At 39.4% G+C, this 22292-nt stretch overlaps 1 protein-coding gene across 7 annotated transcripts in view; it reads left to right on the forward strand.

Moving 5' to 3' along the window:
- Window positions 1–12353: 12353 nt before the first annotated feature.
- The window catches only part of IKZF1 (IKAROS family zinc finger 1), a 69956-nt gene continuing 60017 nt past the window's right edge, over window positions 12354–22292 (forward strand). For 2 of the 7 annotated variants that reach the window (XM_031503981.3, XM_085571728.1), the window contains exon 1: window positions 12983–13087. The gene's annotated coding sequence lies outside the window, so the exon portion shown is untranslated. The other 5 variants (XM_085571730.1, XM_085571720.1, XM_085571721.1 and 2 more) reach the window with 5 other exon arrangements.

The raw sequence follows: 22292 nt of genomic DNA on the forward strand, positions 1-22292 counted from the left end.
GGTAGTGGTCAGAACCTGAGGGAGAGAAGTGACATCTGGTTTGGCACTGCTGAACTTGGTCTTAGAGAAATATTCTCAAAAGCATGTTAGAGAAGGCTGAATTTTCAGTTTGAGCAGAAAATTACAGAAACCAGACGGTCTGTCAGTATTGAATTGCTAGCTAAAACTTTAATTGGAAAAGCACGTTATATCTTCTTATTTTGGAGAAGGACTGTAGGATGAAGACATCTAAGACAGATCCCAGAAGTCTGCCCAAAAAAATGGTTAAAGAACAAGAGGAACTTCCAAAGATCATAATGAAACTAGTTTTGAAGCCATCAAGACAAAGGGAGATAATGTTTAAAAATGCAGACAGGGCAAGAAGTAAAAGAATAACAAGTTCTGGCTGTTAAATTGGCTGTAAAGTGATCATTAGAGATTTTGACCAGAACAGCTGGGGGTGGTGAGAAGGATATCTCTATATCCTTGACCATACTGATTATACTTCACAGGCATCTTACTCGGCTGCTGTGTAAGACAGAATATTGGGTTAGATGGCCCTCTGATCTGACCAAGTTCAGCTGTTCCCAATTTCAGTGGAGTAAAAGGTGCAGAAACTAGATTAGACACTCTTAGGGTGGAAATGGAATACAGGAAATCTTATCAGTGCTTGCAGACAGTACACTCAATGTGTTCAGATACAAAGGGGAAATGTAGGAGGTAACTAGCCAGGCAAGGGAAGTCAAGGATGGGAGAGCCTGCTGTAGAATTGGCATGGGAACAGGGGAGATGGATTAGCACAAGTAATAAAGGGAGTAAAAATAGGTGTGAGGGAGATTGAGGGAAGATTTGGTGGACAGAGTTACTGGGGAAACTGGAAGAATTAGAGGAGAATAATTTTAAAATTCCTGTGCCTGTGGGAGTGGCGAAGGGAAGTTGCAAGACATGAAGGAAGAAAAGTGGTCTGTTGGGAGTGTAGAGATCACACCAAGCCAATTTGCAATTGTTACACCTTTGCAAATAACATAAAGTAAAACTGAAGCCATCTGATATTTAATTATTAATATAAGGATGCAATAGAAGCATTTTTGTGGACACACAGCTTGCAGTATTTCAGTCAAACAGCTGTACACAGTGGTGACCAAGTGCTACAGTTGCCACAGAATAAGAAAAGAAAGCACAATTCCCTCAGTGTTTTGGATTTACCTTTGGGGCTGCCAAATGTGTGCCTCTTTCACTCACACTAGGGGCTGCTGGATAGGTCCCTCTTCCTACGCGGCATCAGCAGCAGCCAACTCTCCCCCCACTTATCTCCATCTCCCTTGTCAGTGGGAGACTGGGTGTGTAGATTGCTCAGCTCGAGTGGTCTCACACAGAGCTCAGAAATCCAGGGCATAAAACTGGAAGATATTTTCACCTGGCAATACTGGAGATTGAAAATAGAAGTTCTTCCTCAAAAGTCAAGCTCAGCAGACAGGTTCTGACTTAGCTTAACTATTTCTGCAGGAAGAGAGAAATACAAACCCTAACTACAGTTCTTTAGAGTATGCAAGTAGCATTTTATTACATTATTCCATTACACATTTATTCATAAGATAAATTAAAAGCTGTGCACATTCATTATTTTTTTCCTTGCTTTACCTTAATGCAGTTAATAATATGAAGTTACTTGTTTTTTAAAGCTTTTCTATTCTTAAATTTTTAATATGACAATGCTTCTGATATTTCTTCATGTTCTGAATTCTTCATGGAGGGGAAGGCACTGAGAGAATACCCATAAAAGGGGTTAATTTGTTCAGTTTTGTACATTTTCAGTCTGAGATCTACAAGAAAAAATGTCACAGTAGACCAAACTAGTACTTTCATAGCTGGCTAGCTTGCATTTTTTCCTTACTGAAGTGTGGAATCAAGTTATTTTTGGGAGTGGAGAGTTTTGATTTTATTCTTGGGGTTTTTTGGGTTTTTTAAAACTAATATTAACCTGTAGTGGCAACCACAAGAACAACAAAGTCAGGAAAAGCTTTTGCAGTTAATGATTTCTACAAGTATTTCTAAAATAGATGAAAAATATGAAATTGCAGATTCTGAAAATGCTGTGATTCTGAAATAATCAAAATCATCAAATTGTCATTTCCTTTCTTATTTCAAAGTCAGGCTTCCCATTGCAACTATTAATTGCAAGCAATAGGTAGGACACAGAGCTTGAAGATCACAAAACAGGTGCCAGGATTCCCTAGAAAATTGTAGCTGTTGTTTAAACATACACACAGAGAAATATTCCAAAAAGCTAAAAATAACAAAAAAGAAGATAAATTAATGTGGAATATTGACTGCTTCATCTAACCATTGTTCTCTGACTAAAAAACTGGGTCATATATGTGGATGTGTATTATACTGGCTCAGCAGATGTGAGTGATAGTATTTTTTGAACCTCATATGCAGCATTTTACATGTTCAGTCTGAGTTTTATTTTTTAGAACCCTGAGCCCTGCAACTGTTGGAGCTAAGCAAGAAAAATATTCTCATTTGCTATATACCAAATTTTATCTAATTATGAGACAAACTTTTCCTCTATGTAAGAATAAGTACTTATTGATTTAAGAAGAAACAGGCATATTGATCCAAAGGAAAAATACACTGTACATGTTGATCAATATTTACCTTGCAGGACAAAACATCCTGGTTTTCACTTCAAGGCATCAATATATACATATTACTGGATGTTTGTGTCATTAAGTCAGGTAACTGGGCTAGATCTCCATCTAACAGCTTAAAGTCTCTTAATGATTATTTTTCTAGTCAAATATTAGTCTCTAAAGGGAAGAAGGAGTTAGAGAACCAGAAAAAAGAATAATTGTTCACCTCCCTTGAGATAAATAATACTTTTCATTAAACTCAGCTGATGCCTATCAAGAGACACTAGACTGATTATATAATATAAGCAGTGAGAAATACTCCAAATTCCTCCTAAATGTATTTACCTGTACCGAGGCAATCTAAGCATAGATCTTTGAAGATATTTAAGCACCTAGTTTATGATTAGTTTGATATCAATTAGCTTGTAAAAAATTTAATTTAATTTTTTAATTTCCAAGGACGGGACACATCTGAGTTCACAGAATTCCTTTAAAAATTCTTTGCAATCCAGGGCTGCTCTCTTTTTCAGCCTTGCTGCAGGACAGGGATTTCTTCTGTCTGGAATTCATTGACATAGAGCTAAGCATAAATTATACGAAGATAAACTAATTATAGTGTAATGGGGCAGTCATGGTACACATTTTTTTTCTCTGACATATCTTTTCTGTCCCATAATAGCTCTAACACTGGCTTAATCATTTTTATTTAAATGTTTTCTTTATGGTTAATTTCACCCTAATATCACCCATCTCCATCTTGAGTCTCCTGAGGCACCCTCTATAAAGGACACACCCAGGGAAGGGACAGGCATGGGACAAAGACCTGCTGTGACTGTTACACCCTTAGTGTGTATTCTCAACAGGATCAACATCATAATTACAATTTCTATACATGCTGCTTCAGACCTGAATAAATAAGATGACTCTCCCTTCAAGAAGCCTTTATTATATCCTTATACAAGGAATAGACTTGAAAGCTGTGTATTCTTCTGTCATGGCTTTGCCCAGGTGAGGCCCTTCCTAAACCTGTCTGTAACTGAAATTCATGTCTAAATTCTCATCACCTTGTGTATCACCCTTGTTAGAGACAAGCCTGTCCTCTCCTGTTAATGTGCATTCAAAAATTCTGGGAACATCATTGCCTTAGCACATGTTTTGGGAGTTTTTATCACTCCAGGCTCTCCATCTTCAGTTTAATCTAATACTTACTTACTGTACTTCTGCTGGAAGAGTCTTGTGTCCCTAACCACTCTTTCCAGCCTGCTCGTTCTCTTTTCAAATCATCTTTTTCTTCTTGCAGGACTGGGAAGGATGTATCTGTATGTTCTATCCCAGATAATTCATTTTCTCCTTTGAACCTTTTTTAGCTGTGGGATAAGAGAAACTATACAAATAATACAAAACGTGATAGCAACTACAGTGAGTCTGCACTTCAGTCCCTGGCCTATTTATTTGTTTGATAGGATCTCACCTCTTCCTTGAGTTCCCTGAGCTGTGTGTAGCTGTTGGTTATCTCTTGTCTGACTAAATATAGGTCATGAACTGTTTGCACACTGCCACACACATACATGATGGATTCCTAGACTCTGAATGGCATCTGAATTTCATATTTGCATTCAGGTAAGTCAGATAGCAAAAATAATCGGAAGTACAGCCTTTTAGAAGCCCAGGTGAAAAATATTGCTTATCTGCCAAACAGGCATCCCTGCACCTGGATGAAGGGAAGAGATACAATGTTCCCTACCTCTGCTGTGCACCCACTGGAGTAAACAGCTGTACACTGGGCATCAGCCAGCTGTGCTCCTATCTTCAAGGTACCATCAGCACAGCACTGTTAGGAAGGGGAAGATGCAGGCATGCCTTCTGTGAGCTGCTGCCCCTTGTCAGACAGATCCTGTTCCAGTCAGACAGAGCCAAGGCCATCAGCAGTGCTGGTGGCAGCTCTGGGTAAATGTACGTAAGAAAGCTGTGCTGCAGCTGTGAGTAAATGTGTGAGAAGGAGCAAATACCAAGACCAGTGAAGAAGGAAGAGGAGGTGCTCCAGGTGCTGGATCAGAGTTTCCCCAACAGCCCAGGGAGAAGACCATGGCAAAGCAGGTTGTGCCTTGAAGCCCATGGAGGATCTCAGTGGAGCAGCTATCCACCCCAAAGATCATAGAGGACCCTATGCCACAGCTGTGAATGTGCCCCAAAGAAGTTGCTCATGGAGAGTTCATGCTGAGGCAGGTTCCTGTCAGGATATAAAATGCAGTCCAGGGAGAGAAGCACACACTGGAGCAGGTTTTCTGTCAGGAATTGTGACCCCATGGGATACTGAACCTGGTATTAACCCACTCCTGAAAGAATGCAACCAATGGGAAGGATCCATGTTGGAGCAGTACATGATGTCTCTCCCATGGGAGGGGACTCCTCACTGGAAGCAGGGGAACAGTGTGATGAAAAAGGAGCAGCAAAAATGAAGTGTTATGAACTGACGACAAACTTCATTCCTCAACCTTCTGTACAACTCAGGGGGAAGGACACAGAAACATCAAGAATGAAGCTGAGCCTGGGAAGAAAGGGATGGAGGGAGATGGATTTTTTTTTTTCTGTTGTTTTTTGTTTTGTTTTGGTTTTTAAATTTTTTTTTCCTATTCTTCTCTGTTGTTAATTGGCTATAAAATAAATTCATTTCCCCAAGCTGAGTCTGTTTCCCCATCATGGTAGTCAGTGAGTGAGCTCTGGGTCCTTACCTTGACCCATGTCCTTTTTCATGGTATTTTCCTCCCCCAGTCCTACTGAGGAAGGGGAGCAAGGGACTGGCTTGCTGGGCACCTGGCAGCCAGCCAAGGTTAATCTGTCACAAGCTCACAGCTGGCTTGTCATCTGGGCAAGCTCAATGTGAAGGCAGAGAAGGTTCAGCCTGCCCTGCATATATATATAATGGATTCCTTTACCACACTTTCTGAAATTCTCAAAATGTTTAAGGTGTTCTCTGAATACCCTTGTGAAATAAAGAAGTGTTAAGATTGCCATTTTATTCAAGGAACTGTGGTACAAAGAGACTGAATGGTTCACTTAAAACTGCACAGTGAATACTATCCAATCCTCTTGCTTGGAATGCAGCAGTGGTCTCTAGAGCTTGCTTTAGACAATCTCTATTATTAATAGAAGACATCTCCCTCTTGGATTCCTTAAAAGAAACTCTTAACTGCTGTTAAATAAAAGAGGTTTGAACAAGTGATAAAGATCACAATGGTACTCATACCACAATGGCACTCTGACCACATACCTGCCATTACTAACTATAAATAAAGTAATCCAGAGAGATGTACACTCTCAGCTATATTGAAATACAAAGGCATGAAGATAGACTTACTGTTTCTCTAGGCCCAAGATATTACACGTAAGTTCAACAAGTATCAGAAGTTATAATTCATCACTAACTATGTCCAGGAACAGTCTCCTGAGCCAGGTGGGACCTGCAGAAGATGGCAGACCTCACAGACACCAGTGTTTTTTTCTAAGGCCAAATCACTATATCGAATGTTGAAACAGCAGGCAATGCAATTGTTCAGAGATCTTCACTAAATATATATCAGTAGTAAATTAACTCTAAAAATTAGAATTTGTTACTGAAGATTTTGTGATCAGTGATATTGAATCAATCCTTCAAATATTAGCAGTGCTGTTAATAGTTTACTCTTTCTGAAAATTGAGAGTAACATACATCTGAATCTTTCTAATCTGATTTCATTCAATATTTGTGACTTGAAAAAAATAGACAAGAGACCTTAAAAGATAGATTTAAAAGAAAATGAAAAAGCACATCTCTATGACCAGTACATCAGTTCATTAACACAACTCTGCATTGCTTTCTGTTTCTTAGTAGAGGGCACTGAAATTACAGCATTTCTATTATTTCACCTTTGCCAAAAAATCCACCAGATATCTACTTCTAAGCTTTTTTATCTGTCCATATGAATTTTTAGGGGGTAAAAATAAGAGTAGTTGAGGAAGAAGGTGAAGCATCTGTTTGCCAACCAACTACCATTCTAAATTTCTGACGTCTTCCTAATTAAGCCAAAATGAAAGCCATGCAAAAATGGACTTATATATTTTTCCTACTTCCAGCTACCTTCTCATGTAGGATTAATCTTGGCAGTAGTCCCTCAAGAAAAACATTAGTCAGCCCTTACACAACCCTATTAGTGGAGAAATGCCTGATTAACAATGCTCTTCTTGGAATAGATCCAGTATCTGACTAGGCTCAGGAACATCATCATCTCTGCCTGGGTATATAAGTCATAAACACTGTGATCTTCACCTTGTAAACAGACAGCTCTAACACCTCAAGGTAATTTATGTTAAAAAACAAACAAACAAAAAAAAAACTGAAAAAAAAAGGCACGAATCAAATACTTTGATCCTCAGATGCAATGGATGGCCAAAGGAAGTGTGTAACAAACCCTCATAATTCAGCCCCTTCTGTACAGAATACTTTTGCTGCACTTTTCTGAGAAGAAAATTAGTTGAGAAATTTAAATTGAAGTACAGCCTTAGATATACAAGTTTGGAAGGGATCATAACAGAAGAATTAATAGCAGAAAACATTTTTCATTTTAAATTTGTATGTATATGTCATGATCTCTGAAAAACAGATGATTGCCTTTTTCTTATCCCAGGCTCCTTAGATCACCTCATCCACCCCCATTGCTGAAGAAGGGTCAGCCAGAGCAGGTTACCTAGGACCAAGCCCAGCTGGGTTTTGAATATCTGTTCAGATGGAGACTCCACAACCTCTCTGGTAAACCTGTTCAAATGTTTGAACTCACTCAGAGTAAAAAAAGTACTTCTTTGCATTCAGGTGAAATTTTCTTCACACATTATCTCTTGTCCTATCAGTGAGAACCATTGAGGAGAACCTGGCTGCTTCTTCTCCCTTTTCTCCCATCATGTATTTATAAATTAAGATCCCTTTGGGTTGTCTATTCTTCAGACTCCCAGCCTTTCCTCATAGGAGAGGTGTTCTAGTCCCTTCATTGTCTTTCTTGCCCTGTGTTGGACACTGCATGTTTTCCCTCATGTCTGATCAGAGTTCTGGAAACCTTGCAGATACACACTAGAAATGTGCTACTAGATACGTACTGCTACATAAATTACTGAGGTCCTGTTTTAAGGTATTTTAAGAAAAAGAAATACCAAATATTTTTGCATTTGTAATTCTGAACACAGAATTTCTGTTCTTAGTTTTGTTAGAAATCTTCTAATAATCTTAACCAGATTAATTACTGGACTTCAGCAGGCGTCTCCAGATGTAAATGGAAGTTGAATTTTACGTATGTTCTATGTAAAGGTAGTTGCAAAAAAAGAAGCATAAACTAAATTTTTCATTTAAAATACCTGAAGCAGTAAATTTTTTTCCATAGGCCATAGGGAGTATTTAAAAACACAGAGACTGAGTATTGGTTTCAGTTACATTAGACTAAATACTACATGCCATATTTTTATATGCACATCCATTGCTGGGTAGTCTTTGAAGCAAAAAGTGTTGTTCCTGCAAGTCTAGTTTTATCCTAGTTGAGAGTGCTGTTGGGGACAGCAGTGTCTTAGTCTTCTGTAGGCAGAAGTTTCCTATTGTAGAAGGAAACTGTGTCCTGCTCTTTTTCCTTGACACAAAGGTATTACTGTATGTAACCAAATCCCTGAAAAGCCTGTGATCAAGAATACCCCCTCTTGCTCAACAGACTGGGCAATTCATGTTGCCTGAGAAGACAACATCTTGTGATAAAGTGACACCTATTATCTAGCGCTTCTGTGCACTGCTTAAACAGCAATAAAAAACAGAGTATATATATCCTATGAAATGGAGTGGTGGTGTGGCTCTTCACCATACTTGTCCTGCAGGCAGACCTAATGGCCAATCATTCTTCCAACAGATTCTTCAAGTTACCAAAGCCATCTGAGTGAAAATGCCAGAGATCAATCAGCAAAACAAGGAGATAACAAGCTGGATGTGAATGAGACTTCCTGAATTTGTCCTGAATTTGTTCTTAGCTTTGGTCCAAAAGCAGCAATGAGCAGGAAGTTTTAAAAGGGTTGCTTTTCAAACAGTGATATGATAGAATGTGTGGGACTGATGATGCCTCTGATATGCCCCTTCCTAAGTGTTTTGTACATGGATGTGTACATATGTCTGCATATGCACACCCATAACCAGTGTTTTAGATTACACTAAAATTGTAAGTATGTGAAAACTTGAGATTCTCCTGGCTGAACAGCAAATGTGATTCTTCTTGGTTGATGCTTGATGTGTAACTTCATGGTTACACAACAGTCAGTCAACAGTCATAAAATATGCACCTCTCCTTGCTGCCAGAAGTGTCTGTAGTCATATTCAGCCTATTACATCTCCTTACTACAAAGCATTCTTCTACATAAAAAAAAGAAAACAAGAAAACAAACAAAAAATCTGCAAACAAACCCCCTCTTTATTCATGCACTATTCCTAAAAAGGAAAGAAGTTAACAAAAGTTAACTTCTGTTTTTTAACAGACGTTAAAAACCACTGATGACAAGCTGTTATTCTCTTCTTTCACCTACATACAGATTAAAATCTTACATAGCTGATCATGTCATCCATGTTTCCTTGCATTGTTACAGCATGTCTGTAAGGCACTAAGAGATTCTCTGGCCTCTCAGCAAGCAGCTCACAAAGAAAGAGTGGAGAGGCTGAGGTACAGAAAACCATACAAGAGGGGCTTTCAAATCTTAAACAGGTGACCAAACAGTAGTATGGTAGAAATTAGTAGAAAAATACACAGCCTATAGAGAGAAAGGGACTTGTAGTTGAGTTCAGGGAGGTCAGTTGGTGAAAGATGTGGGAAAAAAGCTGAAATGCTTATACATAAATGAGATACTTGAATTATGGGAGAGATCAAGTAAAGGACAGTGGGAAGCCAGCATAAACTGGGAACAAGGTGAGTGAGTATGTTGTAGCAGTGTCTGAGGAGTCAGCTCAGCAAGGCAGAGAGGAAAATTATATTAACAGATTGATGGGAAAGAGAGAAGATCTTGGTGGGGATGTTTTTTATTTATATGTCCATAGCACAGGTGGTATTTCCTGCGATGTGTAAGGAGAGGAGTATATGGAATTTTGAGGTGCTTTTGAGGTAAAAGCATTAGAGCTTAGCTGAGAGGTGACAGTTCTTTTCTAAAGCTAAAACTCTGAGACTACAGTATAATATATCAAAGATTCTAAACAAAAGTCTATTAAATGTTAGACATTATGTGCATTTGAAGGTGTGATCTGTATTTCCTAAGTAATATTCAAATACCTGCCAATCAACTATTTAGTGTGAGATCCATGATATTTTTAAGCATTTCTGGCACTCCAAACAATGAAGAGCCATCTGAGAGGAAAATAGTCCAGTGGGGGATTTCTCAGGGTGAGGGAAGTAGCTATGATAAAGATTGTGAAATGAGCTGGTCACACTTAGCATTATAGTAGAAAGCATGGTTCATGGGAGACTTCTGGCTGTAGAATACAACATCCATTACCCTTTTGTACCTCTGAAATTCATAACGCTTCTGATAAATCTTCGCCACTCTCATATTGATCAGAACTTCTGTATTCCAAACTGAATGAGAACTTTTAACCCAACCAGTTCAGGATCCCACAAGCAAACCCTCTGAATTATTAGAACTAAAATAAAAGTTTTGTGACAGAAAGCCAAGAGAAACACCTGCCTGGCACACTCCAGCTGTTGCACCTAATATGCATGCTTGGTGCTTAACGCTTTCTTATTGATCCTCAATTTGCAAATATTTTCTGTTGTACTTTTATATTTAATCATCAGCACCTGCCCAGTAATGGCCTGAAGCAGCATGAATGTGGCATGCTGTCCATTTTGAGGATTCATGTTGGTAAGAATGCTGCTGGAAAGCAATACATGAGAAGTTGTAATACACAGCAGTAGAAACGTAGTAGGTCCTGCAATACAAATTACTATTTGTATTTAAAAATAAATCTGAAAGAAACCATTCATTGTGCAATCTTGTTAGATGCTTCCCACAATAAATCTAGCAATGGAAAAGCCTCTTTGGCAGATATCATCTGCCATAAGATTTAGCTGGCAGTGAATTAAATGTTACTAAGGCCGCTCTTGTTTTGGTTCTTTTTGTGGTGGTTTTTTTTGTTTGTTTTGGTTTCTTTTTTTTTTCCTCTACATTGCTCTCCCTTTACAGCCCACTTTGGCTCATCCTGAATTCCCAGTAATGTCACTGGAAATACCGCAAGAGAACAAGAGAAAGATTGTAGAATCTGACTCCTCAGGGAAGTACCTGAGTGTGTATCTGCAACTATCCCTTAACAGGTCTGTTTGAAGCAGCCCTGGACTTGGGGTACATCACTGGGACACTGAACATCTCTTCACACTGGCCACTGCTGCTCTCCCAGCAAGGAGCTTGCTGTACCTGAGAACAGCCTGACACCAGTGAGCTCAGTGCTGCCGTGACTGTGCTGCTGGTCACTCTCCAGGGTGCCAGTGGTAAAAGGATTTTTCACAGCATCTACTGAGTATAGAGAGCTCCTATGAGCAGTTAACAAACCTAAATACAGAGAATAACAGAAGATCATATCTCACAAGATTTGACCTTAACAGGCTTAGGTCACACATGTCTAACAATTCAATTTTGACCTTAAAACTTTATTTTAAGGGGTATTTAATGGGACCAGGCTTGTGCAGTGTAAAATCTGCCTTTAAAAATATATGCCAAATCAGTTCCCCCTTGGTGTGCTGGAGCACATGGGCCCTGTGGCGGCTGGAGCAGAGGAGAGCAGCAAACAGCTCCTGAAAGAGCCATTCCCCAGTGGAGTGTCAGTCCTTTTACTTTGAAATATACAAACACACATATCTGTGGAAAGTTGCTGAGTTCCCTTGAGTTAACCAGCTTCTGCTTTTGAAAGTGGCTGGTGAAGCTCTTCCTGCCTGTATTCCCCGTCCTGCTGAGGATGAGCTCTTTATGATTTGCTGGAGAAAGGTACTAACTGCAAGGCACATGGTGGAACCTTTTGGTGGATCTTTTGTAAATCCCTTTCTTTCTTTTTACTGCCTGGGAGTGCCAGGTGTTCTACTCATCAAATGCTCTTGATTCCCTGTATGCAAACCTGCTAGAAGACATGGGGTTCTTCTGGAATAAGTATGGGAATTTGCCTCTGAGTTTCAACCCTATCAGATCCATAAAGTCTACTTATAAGATATAATAAAAGGAGGGTTCTGCATGTCTTTAAAGATGAAGTATGAAAAATAAAAAAATTGAGAAGCATCAGATCTCACTAGTGGCTCATCTCACGCATACCCAGATACTATCCCAGTTTGTGAAGCATAAAGAAGTCACATCTGCAGAGCTTCTCTAAGGGAAGGAGTTCCTGAAATAAATCCCCAGGTACAGTCTTACCATTTTTGTTCTAAAAAAAAAGTCCAACTTACCCTCAGAGATCTTTGTTCTATAGTACAAACTTTTAGGAAGTAGTAAACAGTTTCTGTTTCAAAAAGCTTGCATTCTAAGCTCCTGGTCTTTCCATCCATTTTTCCGATGCCAATGACTACTTGCTTAGCTTTTTTTTTTTTTTTTTTTTTTTTTTTTTTTTTAAATCCATGAGATTATACAAAGGCATAAAGCTATGCCTAGACTTTTGTCATATGAGAGCAAAGATAAAGGTAGGATGTGAGAAAGGAAGTATTTGTTATCCACATCTTGAGGATGAGGAACTGAAGCACAGCAAAAAATGAGATCCTCATCCTCCACAGAGCGTAAATGTGCTTAATTCTTAAGCATGAATAATTTCCATCAGGTTTGCCGTGCCCTTCGGACTGAAGAGTAAGGTCTGGATTTCAGCTACTCTCTCTGCCACCGATTTTAAGTAAGTTGCTTAAGTTCTGGTCCGGCGAACCAGAATTCAAGTTCACAAAAAGCGCGGGACGCGTTTTTCACGGGTTGCGAAAGACTAAGTTGAAGTAAAGAAGGATGATCTGACCCCTTAGCTCGGGAGGTGGATTTCTGCAGCTGACGGCCTGTGACTCTCGGCCGTATCGCTGTGCCTGGTAGCAGCCTGCCGTGCGGGGACACCCGAGTCCCGGCACCGCACGAGTCCGGCCCCGGGAGCGTCCTTGGGGCGGCGCGGAGCCCGGCCCCTCTCCCGCGCTTCCAGCTGTGCGCAGCCGACGGGGCACCCCGCTAACAGGTAAAGCAGGCAAATGTCCCCTGTCCCGAGGGCCGCCGCTCGCCCGCCGCCGTCCCAAGCACCGGTGGGGCGGGGGCGGGCGCGGGCGCGGAGCGGGCGGCGGCCGCGCAGGGCAGAGGGCGGGAGGAGAGCGGGAGCGGCGAGGGAGGGACCGGGCGCGAAGCCACCGCCCTCGGGGCAGCGCCGGCACATGGAGCGGCGCCAGCCGCCGCCGCAGCTGTCACCCGCCCCGGCCCCGGCATAGCAGGTACCTCGGGGCGAGGGGTCCCGGGCGGGCACCAGCTCCAGCCACCGGGGCGAGCTGCGGTGCGCGGGTGCGGAGGGGCCGCGCGGAGCCGGTGCTGCCGTGGAGAAGTTGCCGGGCGCGTTAAGTGGGAGGCTGCGGAGCCCGGTCGTCCCATCCCATCCAAACCCATCCCATCCCTTTCTTCCCCTTCTCCCCGTCCCACACGCTTTTTTATTTATTTATTTATTTTTTAATTGAGGACATTGAGCCGAACATACAACTCGGGTGTAATCCAGGCGTTTTAGAGTGCTTCCTTAAAATTTCAGAGATCAGTAGTCATGAGGAGCTGCCCGAGAAGGGGTATTCATTGATTCAAATGCGGATTGGTCTGTGTTCTCGAGTCAGCTGCAGCACTTAGGTTCAGTCAAAGCCCGCGTTCCGAGTTCTTGCGTCTGTAGTTTGCAGAGGGGAGGCAGGTACGGAGGTCACAAAAACTATTAGGAAATTGTAAAATTAGCAGCCCCAATGCTCTTGAGGGGAACGGCATTAGAGAAGTTGCTGACTTCCGAATAGCGGTGGCACCAGAAGTTTTCTTCCTTGCCATACAGCCTGTTACAGCTGGAGGGTTTTTCTCACCCTGCTCCGCAAAGTTGCCCTCTTGGTGAAGGGACAGTTTCGCTCTGCTGTCGTTGCTAAAGAAGATGCGCTTAGTTAGAAACTGTGTGTGTGAAGAAATGAGTTCCCACTGCAGCAGTCAATTCTAAGGAAACTTTTAATTTTGTGCTTCAAGAAACCTGATTACTTCTTGGATTGCTTTTCTACCTTGGTTTAGAAGGTATGGTAACACTGCCAGACATTGTGCAAAGCATTCTGCTTCCAAAATTTTTAAAAGTTAATAATACCGTATCTGAAAATTGTGTAGTGTATGATTGCAAATAACCTCAAAAAGTGATGTTTTGTGGGATGCAAGAATTTTTAGACCTGTATGGCCAGTAGCTTTAAGTATTGAAATTGTTGTAGAGGAATATAATGTTATTTCTTTTTCCTTTTTTTTTTCTTTCTTTTTACTTTACTTTTTCTTTTTTTTTTTTTCCTTTCACTAAATTTTAATGTAAGAAGTTGTTTCGAGGACTTTGTGTGGAGGTTAGAAGTTACGATTTAGAGCTTCTTGACTATGTATTTTTCTTTCCAATATCTGGATGCTACCAAGGTTACATCGATATGCATTTACTGTCCAGATGTCCAAACTTTACCCAAATTAAATAAACCAGGAATATAATCCTGGTTATATTTTGTGCATTCATATTAATAACCCCATTTTCTAGACTTTAATAGTTTAGTTTTAAAATTCGAAGCTGTAATGCATTGTAAGGTCCAAATCCTTTAAAAGACAGGCTTTGTTAGTTTCAGTTGACTGCTCACATCAGTTGTAACTCACACACACTCTGCAGTGCCGTGGAGTATGACTCGCTGTTAAACATTATAAATGATCATTGAAATGTAAAGAAAAAGCATATTGATATGTTGTATTTGGAAGTAAGTACTAAAATTCTTTTCAAATACTTGGAAATATTTTATCTGAATCAGCTAAGCAGGGGCATGTTCAGAGTGGCTTGTGGCACTGCTCTCTCACCTTGCTAGTGAATTGCATAGTTTAAGGTGTTTGAAGCCTTAGTGAAATAAAAAATGAAAGATGCAATGCCTTTAGCTTCTGAATTTTCCAAACAAAATTTTTGCATTTACTTAACTTTGTTTATTCTTTGTTCTCTTTGTTACTGAGGGAAAATGTAAGTCCGAATCATGCGAATGGATTTGACCATGTTACCATGAAAATTCCCCGTTCATGGTTAATATAACAGTTGATACAGTAGTTGATACTGTGTCTCTTTTCTAAAAGGTTTCCTTGCTCCCATGCATAGACTTCTTTCTAACATTGGCATGGTCTGCTTTGATTTTAATTCATGTTGGTCAAGAAACTCAATAAAAACCACAAGTTATACTACTTAGAGAGCCTTTTGTCCCCACCCCCTCAATCCTTAGCAAAACTTTACCAAGTTTTAGTTACATGGCTGTATGCCTTACTTCTTTGTCAAAGCCTTTGAAACTGAAGCCTGAAGACATGAGAAACCAAGTACAGTCTGTGTGCAAGACCAAGGATTCTTAAAGCAGTTCATGTCCTTATGATAGCTGTCTGTAGCAGAACTGCAGGGGGGGAAGTGTCCGAAATACTGCAGAGCTCTGCACTTTACATAGTTCATGGTTTTGTTATCCCAGACTTGCTTCCAGCCTTAAAGATTTTCTCACAAATCTTAGTATTGGTGACTACCCATGTGCTCTTTTTCTTATTTTTCTTTGTTTGTTTGTTTGGGGGTTTTTTTTGGGTTTTTTTTTTTTTTTTGGGTAACGTAGGTGAAAATCAGAACATGATATACTGCAAGTTTATGAAAAAATATAAATAGAAAGTATATCCCTAATTAGATGGTAAATTTAAGATAAAAAGCCAAGGAGAAATCAGGTTTACCCACTGAGTGCGAAGACTGATGAGACTAAAGTCAGTGGAAGCCCAATGCTGGACATCCCCAGCATCCAGGATTTCAAACCGAATGCACTGATCCTTGCAAGAGTCTTCTACCTACTGGGTATGGCTTCCAGGGAAAATGACAGGAAGCATAATATGAAATTTTATTGACTGTCCTGATTCAGTCAGGAAGGAGTGATGGACCATAGTATTTGAAGAGGAATCACTAATATCTCTGGGCCAATGTAATGATGGGAAGACAGGGCAGAGGACTTCATGCTCCCAGTAACTGGAGAAACTTAGATACCGATCCTACGTGCATCCTTTATTCCAGCTGAGTATTTCTCAGGGTGGCTACTTATCTACAAGTGAGAAAAGTGCCTTGGTGTGTTTTCAGTAGGTCCCATACTCCTGAGTTGCATTACAGAGACAAGCTTGTCATATGCATCAGACTTTCCACCCTAGCTCCCAGCTGCCGGTACTCCCCCCGTGAACAACACTTTTGTCATTTGTGTTGCATTCAGCGTACCATTAAAAAATGCAACAACCTCCATCTCAGCATTACTTGTAGCAGTTTTCCTATCCCCTGTGGATCTTAATACCAAAAACCTGGTCTGCTTGCTGCTTCCACTGCATAGCAATGCAGAAATGTAACTGGATAACCAATCCACGGAGTTTTACAACAATGCAAAATTTCTTTCTCATCATTAAAATTGGATAACTCAAAAATGAAGCCAAAAACATTTCCAGCCATATTTTATTTGAGCTAAGGTACTTATACTAACACCACAATTTTGCAGAAAACAAAGAAATGGGTCCAGTCTGTATTTCAGCAACAAAAAGTGAGGGTATAATGAATCGTATGCTGTCCTGGCAGATCATTTTTGGCAATGTCCTCTTAAAAAGTCCAGAAGATATCGAAAGTTATGGATCACAGCCTAATTGTGTGGCTCTTTGTCAGGAAAAACTTCCACTGAAGGCTTATGGGATTTTTTTTCTCCTGTTTTATGTGCAAGAAAAGCTGGATCCATAGTAATTTTTGTTTTTTGGTCAAGATTCACATATGTACTTCATTACATTTTGATCAGTCATTACTTTATACTATTATTAAATGTAATAGAATTAGACAAAAAAATCATAATAAAATAGTAGAATTTAGTGTAACAATAATGGAATCTTTGGAAAATGTTGTCATCCTTATGAGAGTAAAGCAGGATGCTGCGCTGGCTCCCCCGGAATTCCCCTCCCAAGTTACAAACACCACTTTTTTAGCAAGTATAAAATTACTCAGAAAGAAAGAACACTGGGAATACATTATACCAGTTGAGAAGTGGAAGATAAGGACTCTCATCAGTGTTTTCTGGGGCTATAATTCTTTGGGAAGCCTTTTTAAATGCTTGCAACTCAATGCAAGAGTCAAAAGAGAAAAGACCTATTCTTCACTGGTATTATTTCTGTAATCCAAAGATTATTTTTGCTCCCCCCACCTGACACTGGAGTGGAAAAGCATTTAGAAATGCGTGTGAATGCCATGTAAGGCAAGGCAGACAACCTCAGTCTTGTCAGCTTTATGGCATTTTTTTAAACAGGTGGCTACTTTAAATAACTTCCACTCATCCAAAGTAGCTGCAGGAGTTTTCTCTCTGCAATGGCTATCCAACAAAGTGGACTGACTTCATCTGGAAAACTCCCTTCTTCCAAGGTCAACTGTGGCTTGTTGTCCCTTTAACAGTCTATATATAAACCTAACTACAACTCAACAAAAACTTTGTTTGCTCCCTAAATTTAAACAGAATTATGTTTACCCCTTAAGGTATGTTGCAATGCATCTTTATTAAAAACCCAACAACTTCTGCCTCACCCTTCTCCTTCAGAACATAGCTTCCTCCATGCTTTAAGGTGGTGAACAGGAAGAGAGCATGGTTTTTTTGCACTAAGCAGTTTGCCACCAACACTGTGGTGGCTGCAAAAGTAGGTCTTAGTTCTGAAAAGATACATGCATGTTCTCAGCTTTGTTTGTACCATTGCAAATTCTTGGGGGGATAGAGCCATGCAGGATTGGGAACTGCATGGCACTATCATGCTTCCTGTGTAAATGCTTCCAAAGGCCATTCAGACTGCAGGTTTGGATGAGCAGTCACATTGAAATCATCATATTTTTTAAGCCATGGGAACTGTCCACCTCTCTTGCTTATCTTGCTTATTTCATGTGAAAGATTTACATTTCTTCTTCTGATCCCACTTGTTCTAGCTCTCTCAGTGAAAGAGAAACTTGCTCTGTAAGAGAGATCAGATTCCCCACTGAATTGCTTCATTTTTCTGCTTGTTTCAACTCACTGAGAACAGTACAGCAATTGCAGTATAAAACTGGAATTGACTATAATGGATTGGACTCAGAATATTTTCAAAAGCAGAGTGAGTTAACTAAAATATGTAGTGTGGGGGAATTTGCTAATTTGCTTTAATTTTAGGAATTCTTTTTAGGTTTATTTAAAGGTAAAAAAAAAAAATCACACCAATCACTAATATGCTTATTCAGGTTGGTAATGTCCTTTAATAATCTGTAACAGCCTGAACAGTTGGAAGGAAAATTAGGAAGCAACTCGGTGATCATGAAGCACACTGATCATGAAGCATACTGAAACCTATAATTCGGACAAATTGACTACTGATACATTGTAGAGTATACCCGGCAATAGCAATTCTCAACATAAAGAGGTGCTTCTGTGTTCTCTCTATTGCATATTTAGATACACTGTGGTAAAGACATCCTACGCTTTTTAAATCAGATAAATAGATATATACAAAAAGCACAGTTCTTCGTCTGCTGTTTACCTTCCCTTGAGTGAGAGCTCTGGTAGAATATCCAAGAGCTCTATTTGGCCACTTGAGAACATGCTGTGTTCTTAGATTGAGTGCCTTAATTTGCACCTTTCACCTTTTATAGTCAGTTTGTTTATAAGATGGAAGTGTGTGCATTTTCTTTGTCCTGGTGGATTTATTCCACTTTTCTGCTTGATTTTTAGTGAATAAAGGTGACAGGGTTTAATGAGTTAATAAAACTTGCCCTTAATTAGGAAAATTGCCTTCATATTTTTCTCATATTGTGGAAAAAATTTATAATTACTCTGGTTGCAATTCAAAAACTTGAAGGAAGAACTTTTTTCATATTTGCAATGGTATCAAGTCCGGTAATTTGCACACAAAGTCAATAAAATAATGGATTTTTTATTATCTCCTTTACCAATGAATTGTTACATGAATATAGCTCAAGCAGAGAAAATGCTAGGAGGAGCACATATGGAAAACACATATATGATACAAGATGCACTTTTTATCAGTTGTCAGTGATTTGAAAAGAGAATTCCCAAAGAACTGAGGATTATGTAGGATCTTTGAGACAACTTTTTTTGCACCTTCACAATTGTTCCCTTACACAGAAATTAGTTTTACATGTGCCAGACATTTAAATGTTTCACATCTGCACTGTTAGCAGAGTTCTTTTCTTAATCTTGTGTGTTGAATTACAGTGCTTCCTTCATTTTGCAGGCAGGAGCTCTCCATTGAAATTTCACTGTATGCTCATAATTGTATTGTCAATTCGTGTAGTTAACCAGCATTTACACTAGGTAAGAATAGAGAAATGACTGAATAAACTAAACATCTCCCTTGACTATGTAGAAAATGCTGAATACAGAATTAGTGCAGAGGGAAAAAAATTGATCCACTTAGTTTTAACCTTTTTTCTGTTTTAATGCAGTCCTTTAAAAGACCTGGAGGTATTTGTTTTACTCTTTGAACAATAACAGAAGGACATTGAAGTGCTCATTATGACTCTGAGTTCTCAGAAAGGACCACCCCTCACCTTGGTAGTTATTATTTACATTGAGCTGTGTGATGAGGCGGAAATTAAAAATAGAATTAAAATGGTTTTAAAGTAGAGTCATTCACAGAGATTGTGAAGTGTAGAATATTAAATTACAATAATAAAGCTAATTATCAGCTGCTTGCTGAGATATTGAATGCTTTTAATTAAAATGAGTTTGTAGAATTCTAGCAGTTTTCTTCAAGTATTTGAAGATTGGTTATACAATACTGATTACCTTCTTTCCATGTTTAACAGTCTTCCTCTTGCATGTTTAACCATATTTAGCACATTTGTATATGAAGTTGCAAGCCTGTTTACATATATATATATATACATATATATATATATATATATATATTTATATATATATATATATACTAGCTCTTTGGTTTAAAATGAAGCCAAACATTAAATCTTTTTACAAAGTTGTCTTTATTCACCTCTTCTCTTTGTTGTTGCCCTATGTTCCATGACTTCCATGGATACAAGAGGTTTGGTGCCATTAGGTTGAGACCCTCTGATGCAATTAGAAATGCAACTGTACTATTGTTCTGCAGGTAGATGCAACTCCCAGCTTAAACCCCAAAGGATTGATGAGACATATATGATGGTACCACTCCTGACATGTTTTTAATGTGCAAATTCTCCTGTCAGATATGTTAAGGGCTATAGGAGTTTTCTGTGGTTTTTTGGGCTGCAACTCCTTTTCCTTTATTAATTTATTTATTAAAATTATCTCTATGTGCCTTGGGTGGTTGAATCTAGGATCCATTCTAGGACCTTCACTTTAATTTAGGTTTTAAAATGGATTGGGGTTTTATAGTTTTGGTTGTTGGTTTGGAATTTTAGTTTGCTAAAGGTGAAGCCTGTGTGGTGAGGAGCCCATGACACATGTCAGAGGCCACAGACATGAGGTGTGCTCACACACCAGCGCTCCATCAGAACCAGCTGCTCCAGTGACCAGTGTGAGTGGTCCCTTTCCTTCTGTGGGGCTGCTTATAGAAATGGGGGTTGCACAGTCTGGCCTTTCCCCAAGGTGCCTGTGGAAGAAAAGCTGGGGTTCTCCTCTTTGCTTGTCTTTCACACTCAACCCAGTGTTGTCACCACTGAGGAATGCATGTTCCCCTCACTTTTTGTATTTGCAAGAGCACCTGAAGAGCACCAGCTCCCTTGTATAAAGTTTATTTCCCCTCCCCTCAAGTCTTCATGAAGCACTTGTTTTCTGCTTTGAGGTTTCATGGAAGTGTACCTGCCCCTGTGGGCCACACTCAAGGCAGAAATGTTCTTCAGGCACCTTTCTGTCTGCTCAGCATGGCTACACCTAAAAATTGTCAGGAAACATGCATCTGGATGTAGTGTAGGTTTGTGGAGTCCTCACAGCGCCATCCCTGTAGATGGAAGGACAGCTTTGGGTAGGTGTGCTGGTGTAAGGCCAAAGTGGCTCCACAAATACCAGCATTTGTGATTTCTTTTCCTTACCAGGAGGTTCCATTGTGCTCAGAGAAGTCCCAGAGAAGTCAATACATATGGAGCTCGGGAAACACAGAAGAGAAAAAGGATAGCTAGTCTTTGGCATTGGATTAGGTCATTCCATTGAATCACATCAATGGCCCAATCTTGGGATCTTTTAATATCCTAAGAGAACAGCGTTGTAGAAGGACTGACATGCTTACACATGCTTTATATCAATTGATGAAGGCTTATATAAATGCTAAGCATTCGTTTTCTTGACAAGAAGGTTTACTGTTGAATTTGCTGGGAGACAAAATAATAAACCAGGATTTGCCAATAATTAATTTACTGTATTCTGTAAGATTAGAAAATCTTGACCTTAAATGACTTCTTTCTATTTACACCTGGAATTCTAAAAGGTCCTAAATCCACTTCTGGGCATAATTTACATTAGGTATAAATGGAACAGTACCTCCAGTGATTCATGGCGTGTATTTTGGTATATTATTAAGACATAGGATAAGTTACATTGTATAGAAAGTTGCAAGGAGGGAAATTCACGACATGTAAATTTTCTTCGGGGAAAATGCTGTCTAAATTTAATCCAAAATGTTTGTGTGATCATGGCCACATAGATGCTGCATTACTTAAAACAAAATCAACATAACCTTTCAGAAGGGTTGTGTGTTGATTATAATGTAATTTAAAATTGCAATATTTTGATTCTTTTTCCAAAGGATTGTAGTAGCTTCATCTCTCAATCTGGTATTCATAGTCTGAAGAGGAAAGCATACAGGTTAGAGTTCCTTATCAGAACAGCCTTGAAGAAATTATTGTATCTATTTTGAAAGGAATTTTATCTATTTCGTAGCTCTTGTAATAAGGGGCAAACTTTGAAGCTATTTGTATTCCTAAATAGAAGAATTATCTACTATCACCTTGGTGCTAATCCCTTTCCTGCTGTAAATAAGAGTGAGACAGATTCAGCACTTGAGAGCAAGATTCCTTCAGTCAAGTGGCCATCCAGCTTTTTATTTCTAACTTCAGGCTGTTAAATTAGCTGAAAACCTAAAGAGATGTGACTGCATTGAAGACAATGAAGCCATGCACATTTCTTATGCTAGTGACAAATTTGATTCATGGGTAAAATTAAACAGTGAAAAATTAAAAAACATTTTTTCCCTGCCAAACCAAAACACGCCATAATTTTAGGGTTTTATTTCAGAAACATTTCTAAAACATTGCTCTTTTAGATAAGTCATTATAAAAGTTTATTGATTTACAAATGGATAACAAATAGATGCTTTAGTGCAAATTCTCATATCTATACATAAGATCTCTTATTTTCCAGAGAGTGACAATTCTTACTTCTGCTCATTCTAGAGTAA

Source organism: Lonchura striata, chromosome 2 (genome assembly GCF_050655825.1).
Source record: "Lonchura striata isolate lonStrDom1 chromosome 2, ASM5065582v1, whole genome shotgun sequence".
In the NCBI taxonomy this organism is placed as follows: domain Eukaryota; kingdom Metazoa; phylum Chordata; class Aves; order Passeriformes; family Estrildidae; genus Lonchura; species Lonchura striata.